Consider the following 18,265-nt stretch of genomic DNA (forward strand, 5'->3'; position numbering starts at 1 on the left):
GAGCAAAAGTTCAAACAGAAGAAGCGAGACTTTGGATCTGCAAATCCGAAGCCCAAAGTACAAAGCCAAGGCGGGGTGACCCAAGACAACCCGTCGAAGCCGCAAGAAAAGAACAACACCACGAAGCCGAAGAAGGACACAGGAAAGTGGTGTGAGTTCCACAAGAGTCCCACTCATAACACAAGTGAGTGTCGGACCAAACAATCGTTGGTGGCCGAGTTGAAGGCTTCTGAATCAGATGCATGTTCCGACCCTGAGCCAGAACCCGACAAGGGGAATGGCAAAGGGAAGCAGATCATTGATGCGGATCCCAGCGCCACTGTGGCCACTGCCAAGATCAAGAAAAATGAGCCCGAAGATCCAGAGGAGGGGGAGCGTCTTTTCCACTCACAGATGTGGGTGAAGGGTTCACCGCTGCGATTCATTGTCGACAGTGGTAGCCAAAAGAACCTCATTTCAGCAGAGGTCGTGAAGCGGTTGGGCCTACCGACTACACCACATCCACATCCGTACAGTATCGGGTGGCTTCACGAAGGACGAGATCTGAAAGTTCGCCAGCAGTGCCGCCTTCCCTACAGCATCAAACCCTTCACAGACGAGGTATTGTGTGATGTTACACCTCTGGATGTTTGCGATGTATTATTAGGCCAACCATACTTGTGGAGGCGACATGCTGTGTATGAGTCAAGGCCTCGTGCTGTCATTATTTCTTTGAATGATTCATTATACAGGATACCGGAGGTAGCCCCACCTACCGCCACATCTTTGATCACTACCAAGAAAGGCAGCAAGCTCATATCACAGACCAGGAAATTCATCTGTCTGGTCCACTCCCAAAGTAAGGGGAAGATTGTTGCTACATCCATGACCCCTGCAAAGGGTTCCTCTACGCAGCAGCAGCAGCAAAGGAATACGGTCATGACAGAACACATGAACAACTTCTCACGCACAGGGGTACCACACAAGTTTCAGATGGGCAACAAAGTTTGGTTACATCTGCAGAGAGAACGCCTTACCAGAACCCATCAGAAACTCAGACGACTCCGACATGGTCCTTACATCAGTACCAAGGCTACAGGAAACAATGCTTCAAAGCACAACATTCCTCCATTCCTTGGCTTGCACCGAGTGTTCAATATGGACCATCATCGACCATGCTTCCCACCATCACTGGACACATCAGAGATTGCAGGACAAGTTCAGCAGATGGAGGAGCTCAACGCAATGGGGACCATTGCTTCCTAAGGGGGGAGGAATGATCCAGGTGGATGTTGGTGGCCACCCACCAACCCATTTGGACCCTCACAACTGTCTCTTTCAGTCTTTTCAGTTTCCTTAATTGTAGCACAACTTACTATTTTTAGCAGTTTTTCGGGTCCTGAACTTCCGGAGCCGTTTTGAGGCCCTAAACGACGTTTTTTTGGGAATCTGGGGGCAACATGGGTCTAAAGACCGATGTTGCCCTTCCCAAAGTGGTAGTTCTCGGATAAATCTTTCTAACGAGCTATCGTATGCGTCAAACGGAGATCGTATGCCAAAGTTACGACCCCGGGAAATTGATGTACCAATTTACCCAAACGGGGCCCACAATTTGGCGTTTCATCTTCTAGGGTTAGATTTCGGGATGTGAAGGGTTTTCCATTGTTTCTCAACAATAAATAGGCCTTCGAGCCTCATTGTAAGACAGTTCAGAGGCATGTAGCCATCACATCTCTTCTCAGAGATAAGCTACCATCGCCCTAGCTAGTTTATTTCCATTTCTGTTTGTAAGCATATTTCAGTATTTTTCATTAATGAAATGAAGTATTATTTCCGCTGCACCTTTGTGTACATGGTTATCTCTGTAATTTGTTGCGTTCCTGTTTAAATCCGGATCAGTGGTATCAGAGCGGTCTGCTTTTTCTCTGTTTTTCTTTGCATGTCCCCAACAAGGTCGGGATATAAGGAGTTAGGGCTTGAACTGGTTGAACCTTTGCAAGACCAGCCTCGCAAATCCCGACGGCCTCCCATGGCGGACGAGAAGAAAGACGAGGGGGCAGGAGATCCCATCAAAATCTTGCTCGAAGAAGCGCTCGAGCGACAACGGAACGCGATGATGGACAACTTTGCGCAAATCCTTCAGCGGCTACCCAGAAGCGGCGCATCGGCTTCCAGCAGCTCCTCTGGAAACGCCACACCCTTTAAGGTACAAGTTAATTTTGAAATCCCCATATTCGAGGGTCAGATAGACGCCGATGCCGTAGATAAATGGTTAAATCTGCTAGAGGGTTATTTTTCTGTTCATGAATTTTCAAGTCGGGAAAAGATTGTTTTCGCTCTTCTTAAAGCAGCCCCCCACGTCAAGGACTGGTGGGAAACCTACTGCGAGCAGAAGGATGAAAGTACAGGCTCACTATTTTCAGCCGCACCCACTTGGAATGACTTCCGGGATGCCATCAAAGAGCAGTATTACCCTGTCGGAAGCTATGAGGACAAATACATCAAATGGACCACGCTGCGGCAGGGAAGGGACCAAGACGTGCCGGAGTTCACCAACATTTTTCATACCCTTCGCACACAGTTGGGTATCAAAGATTCTGAGCTGCATCTGGTACTCAAATACCGTGGCTGCCTGCACAGATACATCCAGGAAGAGATGGTGTTATTGAACATCTCCTCACTCGGCACAGCATACCGATACGCTGTCAAAATCGAGCAAAAGTTCAAACAGAAGAAGCGAGACTTTGGATCTGCAAATCCGAAGCCCAAAGTACAAAGCCAAGGCGGGGTGACCCAAGACAACCCGTCGAAGCCGCAAGAAAAGAACAACACCACGAAGCCGAAGAAGGACACAGGAAAGTGGTGTGAGTTCCACAAGAGTCCCACTCATAACACAAGTGAGTGTCGGACCAAACAATCGTTGGTGGCCGAGTTGAAGGCTTCTGAATCAGATGCATGTTCCGACCCTGAGCCAGAACCCGACAAGGGGAATGGCAAAGGGAAGCAGATCATTGATGCGGATCCCAGCGCCACTGTGGCCACTGCCAAGATCAAGAAAAATGAGCCCGAAGATCCAGAGGAGGGGGAGCGTCTTTTCCACTCACAGATGTGGGTGAAGGGTTCACCGCTGCGATTCATTGTCGACAGTGGTAGCCAAAAGAACCTCATTTCAGCAGAGGTCGTGAAGCGGTTGGGCCTACCGACTACACCACATCCACATCCGTACAGTATCGGGTGGCTTCACGAAGGACGAGATCTGAAAGTTCGCCAGCAGTGCCGCCTTCCCTACAGCATCAAACCCTTCACAGACGAGGTATTGTGTGATGTTACACCTCTGGATGTTTGCGATGTATTATTAGGCCAACCATACTTGTGGAGGCGACATGCTGTGTATGAGTCAAGGCCTCGTGCTGTCATTATTTCTTTGAATGATTCATTATACAGGATACCGGAGGTAGCCCCACCTACCGCCACATCTTTGATCACTACCAAGAAAGGCAGCAAGCTCATATCACAGACCAGGAAATTCATCTGTCTGGTCCACTCCCAAAGTAAGGGGAAGATTGTTGCTACATCCATGACCCCTGCAAAGGGTTCCTCTGCGCAGCAGCAGCAGCAAAGGAATACGGTCATGACAGAACACATGAACAACTTCTCACGCACAGGGGTACCACACAAGTTTCAGGTGGGCAACAAAGTCTGGTTGCATCGACAGAAAGAACGCCTTACTAGAACCCATCAGAAGCTCAGATCGCTCCGACATGGTCCTTACACCAGTACCAAGGCTACGGGAAACAATGCTTCAAAGCACAGCATTCCTCCATTCCTTGGCTTGCACCGAGTGTTCAATGTGGACCATCATCAACCATGCTTCCCACCATCACTGGACACATCAGAGATTGCAGGACAAGTTCAGCAGATGGAGGAACTCAACGCAATGGGGACCATTGCTTCCTAAGGGGGGAGGAATGATCCAGGTGGATGTTGGTGGCCACCCACCAACCCATTTGGACCCCCACAACTGTCTCTTTCAGTCTTTTCAGTTTCCTTAATTGTAGCACAACTTACTATTTTTAGCAGTTTTTCGGGTCCTGAACTTCCGGAGCCGTTTTGAGGCCCTAAACGACGTTTTTTTTGGGAATCTGGGGGCAACATGGGTCTATAGACCGATGTTGCCCTTCCCAAAGTGGTAGTTCTCGGATAAATCTTTCTAACGAGCTATCGTATGCGTCAAACGGAGATCGTATGCCAAAGTTACGACCCCGGGAAATTGATGTACCAATTTACCCAAACGGGGCCCACAATTTGGCGTTTCATCTTCTAGGGTTAGATTTCGGGATGTGAAGGGTTTTCCATTGTTTCTCAACAATAAATAGGCCTTCGAGCCTCATTGTAAGACAGTTCAGAGGCATGTAGCCATCACATCTCTTCTCAGAGATAAGCTACCATCGCCCTAGCTAGTTTATTTCCATTTCTGTTTGTAAGCATATTTCAGTAATTTTCATTAATGAAATGAAGTATTATTTCCGCTGCACCTTTGTGTACATGGTTATCTCTGTAATTTGTTGCGTTCCTGTTTAAATCCGGATCAGTGGTATCAGAGCGGTCTACTTTTTCTCTGTTTTTCTTTGCATGTCCCCAACAAGGTCGGGATATAAGGAGTTAGGGCTTGAACTGGTTGAACCTTTGCAAGACCAGCCTCGCAAATCCCGACGGCCTCCCATGGCGGACGAGAAGAAAGACGAGGGGGCAGGAGATCCCATCAAAATCTTGCTCGAAGAAGCGCTCGAGCGACAACGGAACGCGATGATGGACAGCTTTGCGCAAATCCTTCAGCGGCTACCCAGAAGCGGCGCATCGGCTTCCAGCAGCTCCTCTGGAAACGCCACACCCTTTAAGGTACAAGTTAATTTTGAAATCCCCATATTCGAGGGTCAGATAGACGTCGATGCCGTAGATAAATGGTTAAATCTGCTAGAGGGTTATTTTTCTGTTCATGAATTTTCAAGTCGGGAAAAGATTGTTTTCGCTCTTCTTAAAGCAGCCCCCCACGTCAAGGACTGGTGGGAAACCTACTGCGAGCAGAAGGATGAAAGTACAGGCTCACTATTTTCAGCCGCACCCACTTGGAATGACTTCCGGGATGCCATCAAAGAGCAGTATTACCCTGTCGGAAGCTATGAGGACAAATACATCAAATGGACCACGCTGCGGCAGGGAAGGGACCAAGACGTGCCGGAGTTCACCAACATTTTTCATACCCTTCGCACACAGTTGGGTATCAAAGATTCTGAGCTGCATCTGGTACTCAAATACCGTGGCTGCCTGCACAGATACATCCAGGAAGAGATGGTGTTCTTGAACATCTCCTCACTCGGCACAGCATACCGATACGCTGTCAAAATCGAGCAAAAGTTCAAACAGAAGAAGCGAGACTTTGGATCTGCAAATCCGAAGCCCAAAGTACAAAGCCAAGGCGGGGTGACCCAAGACAACCCGTCGAAGCCGCAAGAAAAGAACAACACCACGAAGCCGAAGAAGGACACAGGAAAGTGGTGTGAGTTCCACAAGAGTCCCACTCATAACACAAGTGAGTGTCGGACCAAACAATCGTTGGTGGCCGAGTTGAAGGCTTCTGAATCAGATGCATGTTCCGACCCTGAGCCAGAACCCGACAAGGGGAATGGCAAAGGGAAGCAGATCATTGATGCGGATCCCAGCGCCACTGTGGCCACTGCCAAGATCAAGAAAAATGAGCCCGAAGATCCAGAGGAGGGGGAGCGTCTTTTCCACTCACAGATGTGGGTGAAGGGTTCACCGCTGCGATTCATTGTCGACAGTGGTAGCCAAAAGAACCTCATTTCAGCAGAGGTCGTGAAGCGGTTGGGCCTACCGACTACACCACATCCACATCCGTACAGTATCGGGTGGCTTCACGAAGGACGAGATCTGAAAGTTCGCCAGCAGTGCCGCCTTCCCTACAGCATCAAACCCTTCACAGACGAGGTATTGTGTGATGTTACACCTCTGGATGTTTGCGATGTATTATTAGGCCAACCATACTTGTGGAGGCGACATGCTGTGTATGAGTCAAGGCCTCGTGCTGTCATTATTTCTTTGAATGATTCATTATACAGGATACCGGAGGTAGCCCCACCTACCGCCACATCTTTGATCACTACCAAGAAAGGCAGCAAGCTCATATCACAGACCAGGAAATTCATCTGTCTGGTCCACTCCCAAAGTAAGGGGAAGATTGTTGCTACATCCATGACCCCTGCAAAGGGTTCCTCTGTGCAGCAGCAGCAGCAAAGGAATACGGTCATGACAGAACACATGAACAACTTCTCACGCACAGGGGTACCACACAAGTTTCAGGTGGGCAACAAAGTCTGGTTGCATCGACAGAAAGAACGCCTTACTAGAACCCATCAGAAGCTCAGATCGCTCCGACATGGTCCTTACACCAGTACCAAGGCTACGGGAAACAATGCTTCAAAGCACAGCATTCCTCCATTCCTTGGCTTGCACCGAGTGTTCAATGTGGACCATCATCAACCATGCTTCCCACCATCACTGGACACATCAGAGATTGCAGGACAAGTTCAGCAGATGGAGGAACTCAACGCAATGGGGACCATTGCTTCCTAAGGGGGGAGGAATGATCTAGGTGGATGTTGGTGGCCACCCACCAACCCATTTGGACCCCCACAACTGTCTCTTTCAGTCTTTTCAGTTTCCTTAATTGTAGCACAACTTACTATTTTTAGCAGTTTTTCGGGTCCTGAACTTCTGGAGCCGTTTTGAGGCCCTAAACGACGTTTTTTTTGGGAATCTGGGGGCAACATGGGTCTATAGATTGATGTTGCCCTTCCCAAAGTGGTAGTTCTCGGATAGATCTTTCTAACGAGCTATCGTATGCGTCAAACGGAGATCGTATGCCAAAGTTACGACCCCGGGAAATTGATGTACCAATTTACCCAAACGGGGCCCACAATTTGGCGTTTCATCTTCTAGGGTTAGATTTCGGGATGTGAAGGGTTTTCCATTGTTTCTCAACAATAAATAGGCCTTCGAGCCTCATTGTAAGACAGTTCAGAGGCATGTAGCCATCACATCTCTTCTCAGAGATAAGCTACCATCGCCCTAGCTAGTTTATTTCCATTTCTGTTTGTAAGCATATTTCAGTATTTTTCATTAATGAAATGAAGTATTATTTCCGCTGCACCTTTGTGTACATGGTTATCTCTGTAATTTGTTGCGTTCCTGTTTAAATCCGGATCATAGGCTCCGGCATACTGAGAAAGTTTTGTAAGGTCATTGGAAAGGTTAAATTCCTCCTTCCACACCACATTAGCCATCTCTGTTTGTGCTGGTAAAAGGGAAGATTGATCAAGTCTCCTCCTTTTCCTTTATCTTTTCACTACAGCCCTGTGTTTGGGACTGTAAATGACATCTAATGGCGGTATGTCTTCTATCTGCAAAACAATCTGATCAGATGGATCTTTAGGAATTATTTCTGCATCTTTGCTGGTGGATAGGCCGCTGGTCCCTTCAATTGGAACCGTAGTTGTTGTTGTCTCTTAACCGACTGTTACTTGAGGTGTGGCGAAACCTTGTGAAGTCTCGGGATTGCTTATAATAGAGTCAAATTGTTTCCATTCTTTTAGGAGTTTGGGATCAATCTGAGTATCTATATCAATATATTCACTGCCTTGTTTCTTCTCTTTCTCCTGCTCTGTCTCCTGTTCTGGCTCTTTTCCCTTCTCGGGAATTTTCTCTGTAGCAGGAGGTTTATCAATAATTTGTTGTTCAGGCTCGCTTGACTGAGTTGTTGGGGTAGTAGCTAATAAGTCCAGAGGCAGAGTTTGCAACCTCTGTTCTCTGAGCCTATTGAATTCTACCAGCCCTTCATCTTTATATTTCATTTTGGCCAATGTTTTTACCTGAAATAATGATTCTGATGAAGAAAACAGGTCGTCAAATTCATCTTTTTCATGATCAAACTTTGTAAGTTTGGCTTGCTCAAGCACATTATAGGCAATTTTCCTTGGATCGTATTGTCTGTTAGGGATGGTTGCAAGATTGAGCATGTTTATTTTTTCTGCCTCCTTCTCCGCATGTTTGTAATCATGTAGAGTGTAAACACTGCATCTCAAAGGAAATGTAGGCCATGACTGCTTTTTAGAATTCCTGAGAGTTTTGGATGTTCCTGCTGTGGTTATTTGGTAGGCCAACTCTCGAGCCAACAGCTTATCCGGTACATACAAAGGAAGGACATGAGGTCTTGCAAGGCTACCATAAACCCTTATATATGTGAACTTGTCTTCCCCAAACCAATTCCCTATAGCAGTCAAGTCAATCGCTGCTTCCTCGGAAATCCTTGGGGCAGGCTTATCAAAAATGGCATCATAGATAGGTAACATGAAACCATTACAGATTTGGTACAAGTGGTCTTTATAGTGTGCCTTCCATAACATCTGATGATAAATGTGGATTGGCTTAGGGTCTTGCGCAGTCCATATCCACCCGAGTACTAGGTATTCAGAATTAAAGCAAAGAGTATCCATAATATAAGCACTATAATAAAAAGGGGGAATGGTTCTGGTGGTTTTACATGCATTTTATCTTAAGTCAAGAATTGCAGTGGCTAATTTATCGGACAATATGTTTGCCCAATCCATCACATAACTATTAACCACTGCTTCCATTAAAGGAACCATTTCAATAGTGAACTTTGCAGAATCATGCATTCCCCACATTCTACACATCATTGCCCCAACATAACAGTAAGGAGATGATAATGAATCCATGGAGTACTTACCCAATGATTCATGTTTATGCTTTGCGATATTCTGTCTCCATTGCTTAATTGGGGCCGACTCAGTCTCGTTCTCTGCTGCAAATTTTTCCAGAAAGGCTTTGTTGTATTTCTTTTTAGGTTCGGGCAAATGATACATCTTCCTTAAGTCATCAGACTAAAATGAACCAAAAATTATTCCGTCAACTGTGCAAAATGTTCTATTTGAAACTAGAATTTCTTCAACTACCCATCTGACTACATCAGTGTATGGAAAAATTTTCTCCCGTGCTGCTATCCTGTGCAAATATGAGTCGGCTAAATCTTTCAGGGAAGCTTCCGATTTATTAGTTGAGTCTGTAGTAGCTTCTTCTGACACTTCTTCAGGTTCCTCTGCTTCAATTAAATTGTAGATACTTTGCCAACTTGTATTTCCAAGGCCGAGACATGTAGTGTTTGACATTAAACCTTTTTTACTTGGTCCTGGATCACTGGTTGGCTGCACTGTTGCTGTAGGAGCTGCTGCTGCCACAGATCTCTTGGATTTCTTTCCCATTTGTTTCAAATTTTTTTATTTCGGTGGAGTTCTACACAAGGGATGCAACCAATGTGATACAGAGAAATAGGTAGTATGAGCCAATATGAAAGGATTATATCAATTAGCGAATGATAAAGGATTATAGTGAAACTGTCGCAGATACATCTAAGGGAAAATCTCGGCATAACTGCTTCATTAATTGGCCGTTTAACCTATCAATCATGGTAAAGGAGTTTTTAAATACCCATCATATTGTTTATATGATGAATGATCCATTCAAGCGTGGCTTAGATTTTTTGGTGGATAATCAAAATTAAATCGCAATCAATGATTGGTAACGTGAACACAAAGGTTTTAATAATAATCCAAAATATCCTTCGATCACCAAAAGGTGATACAATGCATGGAAGCCTTTTAAATATGTTTCAAAACACGCGCCTTGATTTAATGCATCGCAATCAGGGATGGGTTCGTGTCATATTACTTCTGCCATTGCAAAATTGCCAATCGCCGATGGCGATATGCCTTATTGCATCGGAGGATTTTAAGGTGTCACAATTTATGTATTGGGTTATTACGCCCGATTGCCGATGGCGATACCTTTTATCGCATCGGGGAAATAAGGGAGGCGTTTCTCTATATTATGTGTTTTTGCCTTTCCCCGATATCCGATAGCGATTTCCTTTTTCGGATTGGAGTGAGTCAATGGGTATTTTATATATGTTTTTCTTATTATTGCGATATGCGATCTTGCGATCGCTTTATCGTAATAACAAAGGACTTTATAATTGTTTAAAAGACCTATTTTATTATTGTTCAAAAGGTTTATTTTAGAATATATCATTTCCATTGGACCTTTTGATGAGGATTTTTCTAAAGATGGGTTAATACCAATTTATTCACACATCTAAGTTTAAAAGGGACCCATTTCATATTATGATTTTAAAGAAAAAATTTATGAAATGGGGGGTTGTTGTACAACACAACACTAGGGTAAATATATCACGCCCTAGGATCAACGCACCCTTATGCATCGAAAATTGCACTGCAGAGCAATCAAAAAGAAGGGAAACTGCTCTGCATCGCATTGTATAAAGATCAGGGGTGCGTTGGGCGCAATTTAGAAATGTGATTCATCATTTCTACCCAAAATCTCTTTAGTTTTTTGCACGAAATGGATCCTAACTAATCCTATGGTGTGATTTCAGACTTTTATTGGATCAGAATGGCTATCACATGGAGTGAAAGAGAACATGAAGAGCAGGGTATTGTTGCCCTAAATGATCCTAGTATTGTTGAGGCCATCAGATATTGTTGGTTACTCAAATATTTCAGGTTATCTGGGATGAGGCAATAGTTAGAACTATTGCAGTTCTTGGTTCATTCATGGGATCCAACGGAATAGGTTTTTCACATAGGGGACAAAGTGCTCCCTATATTGATCGATGATATTTACTTTCTCACAGGATTGTCGAGATGTGGTGCCCCCATTTCTCTTTCAGGTTCTACCCATGGGGGTGAATCAGTGAGGGACTACATTCGACAATTCTGTCGACTAGGTACACAGCCTAGCAAAGATGGAAAGATAAACATCAGGGATGTTTGTGATTTTCCCTTGTGATCAATCCTCTTTAATATCACAAAGTTGGTGGGTAGAGTGACACTTCATGTCGCGAATAGATCATACATGCAGTATGCGCTCGACTGTCTGGAGCCAACTATGTTCAAATAGTGTGAGGCAGTATTCTCTTTGATGAAAGAGCAACTGACTAAAGTAAAAAGAGGTAAGATTAAAAGTTTCAGCTATGGATCGATCTTGATTGCTTTTAATTTGGAGAGAATTCCATTGATGCAACCTCAACATGTGACACTAAGTTTAGTTGGTCCTAGAGATCCACAGATGTAGAGATGGGTAGAGTTGATGGCTAGACATGCTGGTCAGTCATCAATCTCATTTTCTACCGCATTATTTAGTTGGCTCTGTCGACAACATATTGTCATAGAAGAGCATCCATATGTAGGTATGGATTTCCATAGATATCCAAATTTGATATTACCAGTGGGTGCTCAATGGAGTGCTATAGGTAAATTGTTCTAACCATGTATTTTTTATTTTTTGAGTTTTTACATGTTTTTGTGTTTTTTGATGTTTCCAAGACTAAACTAAAAATGTTCTCATGTATATAGATGTTGGAATTGTTCGACCAATGGGTCATCAATAGGAGGTGGGTGAACCAGCGGGGAGAAATGTTGGAAGAGCAATTCTCCAGGATTTAGATTTGATCGAGACACTGGCAGAGTTGCAACATCATATAGAGAGGTTAACCCTCGGTATACTGGATGTTCGGATCGAGGAGTTACCAATGAGACTACAACGCCATACTATTGGTGTACCTAGCCATTGGATGAGGCTATTGCACATGATAGCTCAGGCAGTGACATGTTATCATGAGCATCATTAGATCTACTTAGGATGATTTACTGTATGCATTTTGAGGTTTTGAGGTCAGATGACCAACATGTCTTGGACACAAATTTTTGTAAAAACTTTGAACATATATCTATTTTAATTTCAGTGTTTTTGTATGGTTATGTGTAATCCTATTCAACTGTTGATGTGAATTGAAAATTTACTCTTTACATATGTCGTAAAAGTCTATTTAACACGTAATTCACTAAAGAATCAGTCAATGTGTTAAATTTTATGGAAATGTGTCGATATTGAATGTAATCAAAATGTCTTTTCAAGAGACGAACTCTAAGGAATATACGATGAATATTTGGATTTCGGACAGTATAAACATTTGTAAGTTGTAGTACAACAAGTTGTGAGTCTAGCCTAATGATGATTCAGCGAATGCCAAGTGAAATGGAATCAAAGAGGAGTTTGATCAATGTGCTATAATCAATGATATTGTTCGTAGAATGACCGATACAAATCCCTTGAAAACTCACTAACTTGCAACTTGGAGCGAATATGGCTGATGCCGCAGAGGATAGGTTCTAGGTACTACGACTAGCACCATTGGCATAACCAACAAATGGTTCCAAAGATTCTAAAATCTACAAAAAATGCAAAGCGGATTACTAGCCACATAAAAACTCTAAAAGTCACACTGTGACACACACACGCAATCAAAGCATATATACAGTTTTTTTACTACGCACAATCAAGCATAGTAATGTTTAAGATACAACCCGTTTCGGGGCTATGACAATGGAATCCCATTATAATCAACCAACTCGTAAGCACCTTTTCCAAAAACACGCTTTAAAATGTAGGGGCCCATCCATAGTGGTTCAATTTTTCTTGTTCCTAATTTATCGGCTTCCTAAATCATAAATCAAGACTAGGTCTCCTTCTAAGAATATGCGAGGCTTGAAATTGTGGTTATATTACGCCTTAATTCGTTTCTTATGTGCTTCATTGGCCAATGCAGCTTCACGACATGTTTCATCTAGATGGATGAGTTCGAAGAAACGTGCTTCCTCGTTAGAAGTGTCAAGTAACAAGTCAATTGTGAGTTTTAGTGATGAAATCTCACATTGTATTGGTAAGATTACCTCAAGACCATACACCAATTGGAAAGGTGTGAATCTAGTTGCGTTTCTTACCGAGGTTTGGTAAGCCCACAAAGTTGAGTACAAGATCAAATGTCAATTGCGTTTGTGAACTCCTATAATTCATTGAAGCATTCACTTCAGGACTTTTTTGATGGCTTCAACTTGTCCATTAGCCTGTGGATAATAAGGAGTAGAACTATCATGTGAGGGTCCTAACTTGGCAGTTAATTCAGTCATCATCTGATTGCGAAAATGTGAACCATGATTTGTAACTATAGCTTGTGGTACACCAAACCATGCAACCACATGGTTGAAGGAAAAAAGTGCAGGTGTCTCACCACTATTGTTTAATGTAGGCATCGCCTCGACCCATTTCGTAAAATAGTCAACAACGACAATAATATACCCATGCCCCCCGACCAAGTGAGGGTTACATATCATGAAATCAATGCCCCATTTTTCAAATGGTCCAACGGCGATGACAGGATGCAGTGGTGTAGGTGGTAATCAAGTTTTACGGTCAAAAATCTAGCATGCATGACAACTTCTGATAGCATTAATGCAATCATTACATATGGTAGGCCAGAAGTAATCAGCACGGAGAATTTTATGTGCGGTAGCATAACCAAATAAATGTCCACCACAAGCACAAGAATGGTAATCATTTAGAACTTTCTCGTCTTCCTCATGTGTGAGGCACCTACGAAAAATCATATCGATACCGCGATAGTAAAGGGTGTCACCAATGATCAGATAATATTTGGCTTAATATTGAATACAGCGTTGTTGCAAGCGCGAGGTATCATACTAGAGAGTTTGGGTTTTGAGATAGATCAATATATCTCCATACCAAGGGTCAGATGACGAGATTAGAAACAAAGACTCATCCAGAATTGATGGTTCCATTGTTGAGTCGATGGTAGTAGAGGGAAGGCTGCAAAGAAGATCGAAAAAAACTAGATAATTCTTTGACTTGGATTTGATGATTTCCAAATCAAATTCATGCAAAATGATGATCTAGGAACAGTAAAATCTAGTCTAGGTGCATTTGGAATCTTATCATAGAGCGTGCCAGACTAGGTGTAAATCAAGTCTAAGTATTGGGCATGAGAAATTATTTGTTCTTCATTAACAAATCCTCCTTTAGCCACATCCTCGGTGATAGATGGCAACAAGGATTTAATAAACCACTCAGCTAAAATCTTATCAGGAAAGAAAGTTTTGACCATTCGACGACGATGACGCCACTCATGAATATGATTAGAAATGTGAGTAGCAGTGGTCTATTTAAAGTTGGTCAACAGTTCCGTTCCAGTTTCATATCTGATGGGTAACTAGAAATGGGTTAAAAATGTAGTGGCTAAGGCTGTGAAGTTGTCAAGTGAAGCTCGTGGTAATTCAATATACCACTTTGCAACCAGACCAGTGAGTGTTCACTGGAAAATATGTAGTCTTACTGAATCATCATTTAGGGAGTTGGATGAACACCATAAATGAAAAGTCATAACGTGATTGGACGGATCTTCTCCAGGGTTTCCATTGAACTTAGGAATATAAGAAGGTAATTTGTGTAGAATCATTGGCCACCAAGCTGAATAAAGAATGGGATCATTGGTAAGCCGATTTAAATCCAGTAATTCAAGTGTTGCGACAAAAAGCAATTGTCGGTTTAGGTCGGGTTGAGCATAACCAGGGTAAGATGGAATTGTCTGGGAAATAAGCCTTTGCATACCAGCATAAGGAATTTGTTGCTGGTAACCTTGATAGGGGTAGGTTTGTTGAGCATATCCAATATAAGGTTGTTGTTGGGAACCAGGATAAATTTGTTGTTGACCAAAAACTAGCATAGGCTTGTTGACTAGAACCCGGATAAGCTTGTTGTTGGCCAAACCCAGCATAACTTGTTGACCAAGTCCATGATAAGTTTGGTACTATTGGAATTGTTGTTGTTGGTATTGTGGCTGCCACGGTGTTGATACAACGGTTGTTTCCCACCAGTATATGTTTGACCAAGTTGTGGATAAAATAGATCAAAATAAGTCTGAGTCATCCTAGTTAGTGGTAAATTGGCCTGAGGTTGTTGGATTCCAGACACAAACGGTTGTTGTAAAAAGTCCTAAGAAGATTGATTCTGTAGACATGAAAGTTCAGGATAAGAGGTTGAAGGATCAGCTTGCAAAGGTTGAGATACAATCAACTGCGCTTGCGACTGTGGTAAAGTCGTAACGACGAGCGTAGTAAGTATGGATGAAATAGGTTGTATTGGTTGTGATGGATACACAAGCCTTGGTTGAATAGGCATTATAAGCTTCCATTGAAAAAAAGTCATTCAAAAACAAGTTGGACTTAAAGATGACGGTATACTTCCATATGGTGGCCCTCCAGAGTATGGAGAATAAGCAAATTGGGAATATTGTTCTCCATATGGAGGTAATCTAGTGTTAAGTGGATAAATTGGATGGTAACCAGATGAACCAGCTTGATATTGACTTGATGGATCAAACTGTTCAGTGTCCATAAGTGAAGAACCAGGTAAAATTCTTGTGGACGACATGGGTGAAGATCATGGACTAGAAGAAACACCAGAGTGAGTTCCAGATAGTGATTGGTAACCCAGTGGGATGGATGTACCGCCATATAGATGTGACACAAGTGTTTTGGTAAACATCGAACAAGTAGAAATAGTAAATGTTATCGCAGCTGTAATAGATGATACAGTCTGGGATGTTGTTTCGGTCATAGTCAAATGAACCAATAAATGTCCTACTGAATCTATGGGAGTTTGAAAGTAAACAGGATCAAGAGGAGAAGTATAAGTTAACCGAGGAAAAGAAGGATAAAGATACAACCCTGGTCCAAAATGAGTTGGAGTTCTATGTGAAGTTTCTTCTTCAAATTCTTCTTCAATAGTAATGAAATCAGGTGGAAGGATTTCATCGACAAGTCCGTAATAAATTTCGGTGTTTGACTCTACGGTAAAGGAGAAGTCTCAATAGTTACAGATGTCCGAGGATAAATCGGTCAATCATCTTCTGGTATGGGAACAAATTCTGGTAGTTCAACTTTGGGATCCAAGTGTTGTGGTAAAAAAATAACGGGTTCAAGATGAATTTCTTGAACAACTTTTGTTTCAGAAGTAACTTCTTGTTGAGCTATGATAGGTTCGGGATCAACTTCCGGTTGAACAAATTCAAGTTCAGAAGTAATTTATTGTTGAAAAACATTGGGTTTAGGATCAACTTCTTGTTGGACAACTTCAATCACCATTTCACTAAGTTCACTTTCAGTTTCCTCAGGTAATTGTAAAGGTTCCACTTAACTAGCAGATAAAATAGCAATAGTAGGAGTAAGTAGAATCGAAGTATGTACTGGTATAGGTGACTCTGATAAATTAGATGAAGAACAAGAAGTTTGTGATGTACTGGACTCTGTTAAATGACACCACTTTCACCGACTAGGTGTAGCTTTAGGCGATAAAGGCGTTTACTCGTTGTCCTACGCGAACGACGAGGCAAAGGTTGATTTTCTTCCACAATTGCTGATTGATTTTATTATAAAAAGAAATAAACAAAAAGCGGGTAATCTAGGCAAAAGAATTACCAAATAACTGTGAACTACAATATACCACCTTCGAGGAGCCAAGGACTTAACATACATGTAGGTAATCTCCCTGAATGTTGTTTTCAGTGTATCACAGTATATAAGCTGGCCAACTCAGTTACCTATGGATGGATAGCAACCTAATGTAGTCCTCCCAAATATAACTGAAAGTACGTGGACGCCCAATCCATGTTAGCGTTGTCTAATGCGAAACCTCACAGTGAGAGCATTCCATTATACTTTTCGTACTATAACACTGCCCGATATACCCGAAAGTACGTGGACAAGCTATGATATACTTACATACGTGGAATGAGGTATCACACTTGGAATGTATTGCAGACTGTTAGAAAAAGCTTCTATGTTTAACAACGCTGGAACACATCTCTAGCCTAGACCTCTAAATGTTATGCGTTAAGTTATAATGCTCCATTAGGTTAACTGAGATAAATTTTAGTTGATCTTGTCTAAAAGTTTGTCTTTCAGGTTCACCACGTGATGTTTCTGAAACTCCTAGAATGAAACTAAGATGGGAAACATTCTTTTCATTTGATTAAAACAATGAAAACGGTAACTAAAAGGGATAGAGAAATCAAAAGATTTAAACAAAGAGCATAGAGCACATCTAATGCAACATTCCCTATACCATTCCTACAAGCACGCACAAACTTCTAAATGCATTATGCATGTTTTTCTTTTCATTCCTTTAATGTTTAGATGAACATAAAGAAACTAAATTCATAAACGATCAATCAATGCTTTTCACAAGAAATGAAGACTTTACGACAGTTTCTTTTTCAAAGAAATGAAGACTTTACGACAATTCTTTTTCAGAAAAGTAAAGACTAATCAATGTAAGCTAACTTTGGGATTGATTCGACAATGATAAAGAAAACATAAAGAAACATTGAACAAACAAAGCCAAAGTGGGCATGGAAAATAAATGCTAATTTGGACTTCAGGGATAGAGAAACATTGACCATTCAATAAACAAGATGTGAAACAATTTGGAAAAAATCAAGCAAAAAGATGGGTTTTTGGCTTGACAAGGACCAATGTAGCCCTGAGTGGGAGACAGTGCATTGTAGAGCACTGTCTCTAGGCTAAGGCTACTCTGCAGAGCACTGTGTCAAGAACAACAGTGCATTGATGCCAGAGAGCACTATCAGCACACAAATAAGCACACATTTTGACCAAACAAGCTTCAAAATGACTGAATATGGGTAAATGAACTCAAGCAAAGTCTACTGGTGCTGCTAAGACAAGGGATAACTACCAGGAACGATGGTCGTTCCCCAGTATGGTCGCCAATTTTCTATACGGAAGTTATACCTACGGATAAGTATATCTTCATTAAGTGGGTAGTTACACTTAGAACGACTGAAGTAAAGATGTTTAACGTTTTCCTACAATAAATAGATAAGATAAAAGAACCTGCTTGTGATCCTTCGCTTCCTTTGATCTCCTTTGAGTTGCTCCTGTCGCTCCTGCTAAAACTAAATTTGCTCAATTGGTACCCGCCAACATAAACAGAAGACGACAACAATCAAATCATATGATCTATTTATTGTAAACAAATGGAATAGACAACATTTGAACATACATTCATCATAGATATAGACAAAAGTATTGGAAAAGGAACAAGCAACTTTATTGATTGATTGAAGGAGAAGTTACACCCAATGTGGTTCGATCTCGTGTCGCTCATCCAACTTAGTCCAAGCGCTCATCACACCAATAGCAACATCAATCCAATAGCATAACATTACTTTGACAATGATTTC

This window comes from Pinus tabuliformis, chromosome J (assembly GCF_031772625.1).
Source record: "Pinus tabuliformis cultivar Carrire ecotype Pingquan chromosome J, CPIR1, whole genome shotgun sequence".
Classification (NCBI taxonomy): Eukaryota; Viridiplantae; Streptophyta; class Pinopsida; order Pinales; family Pinaceae; genus Pinus; species Pinus tabuliformis.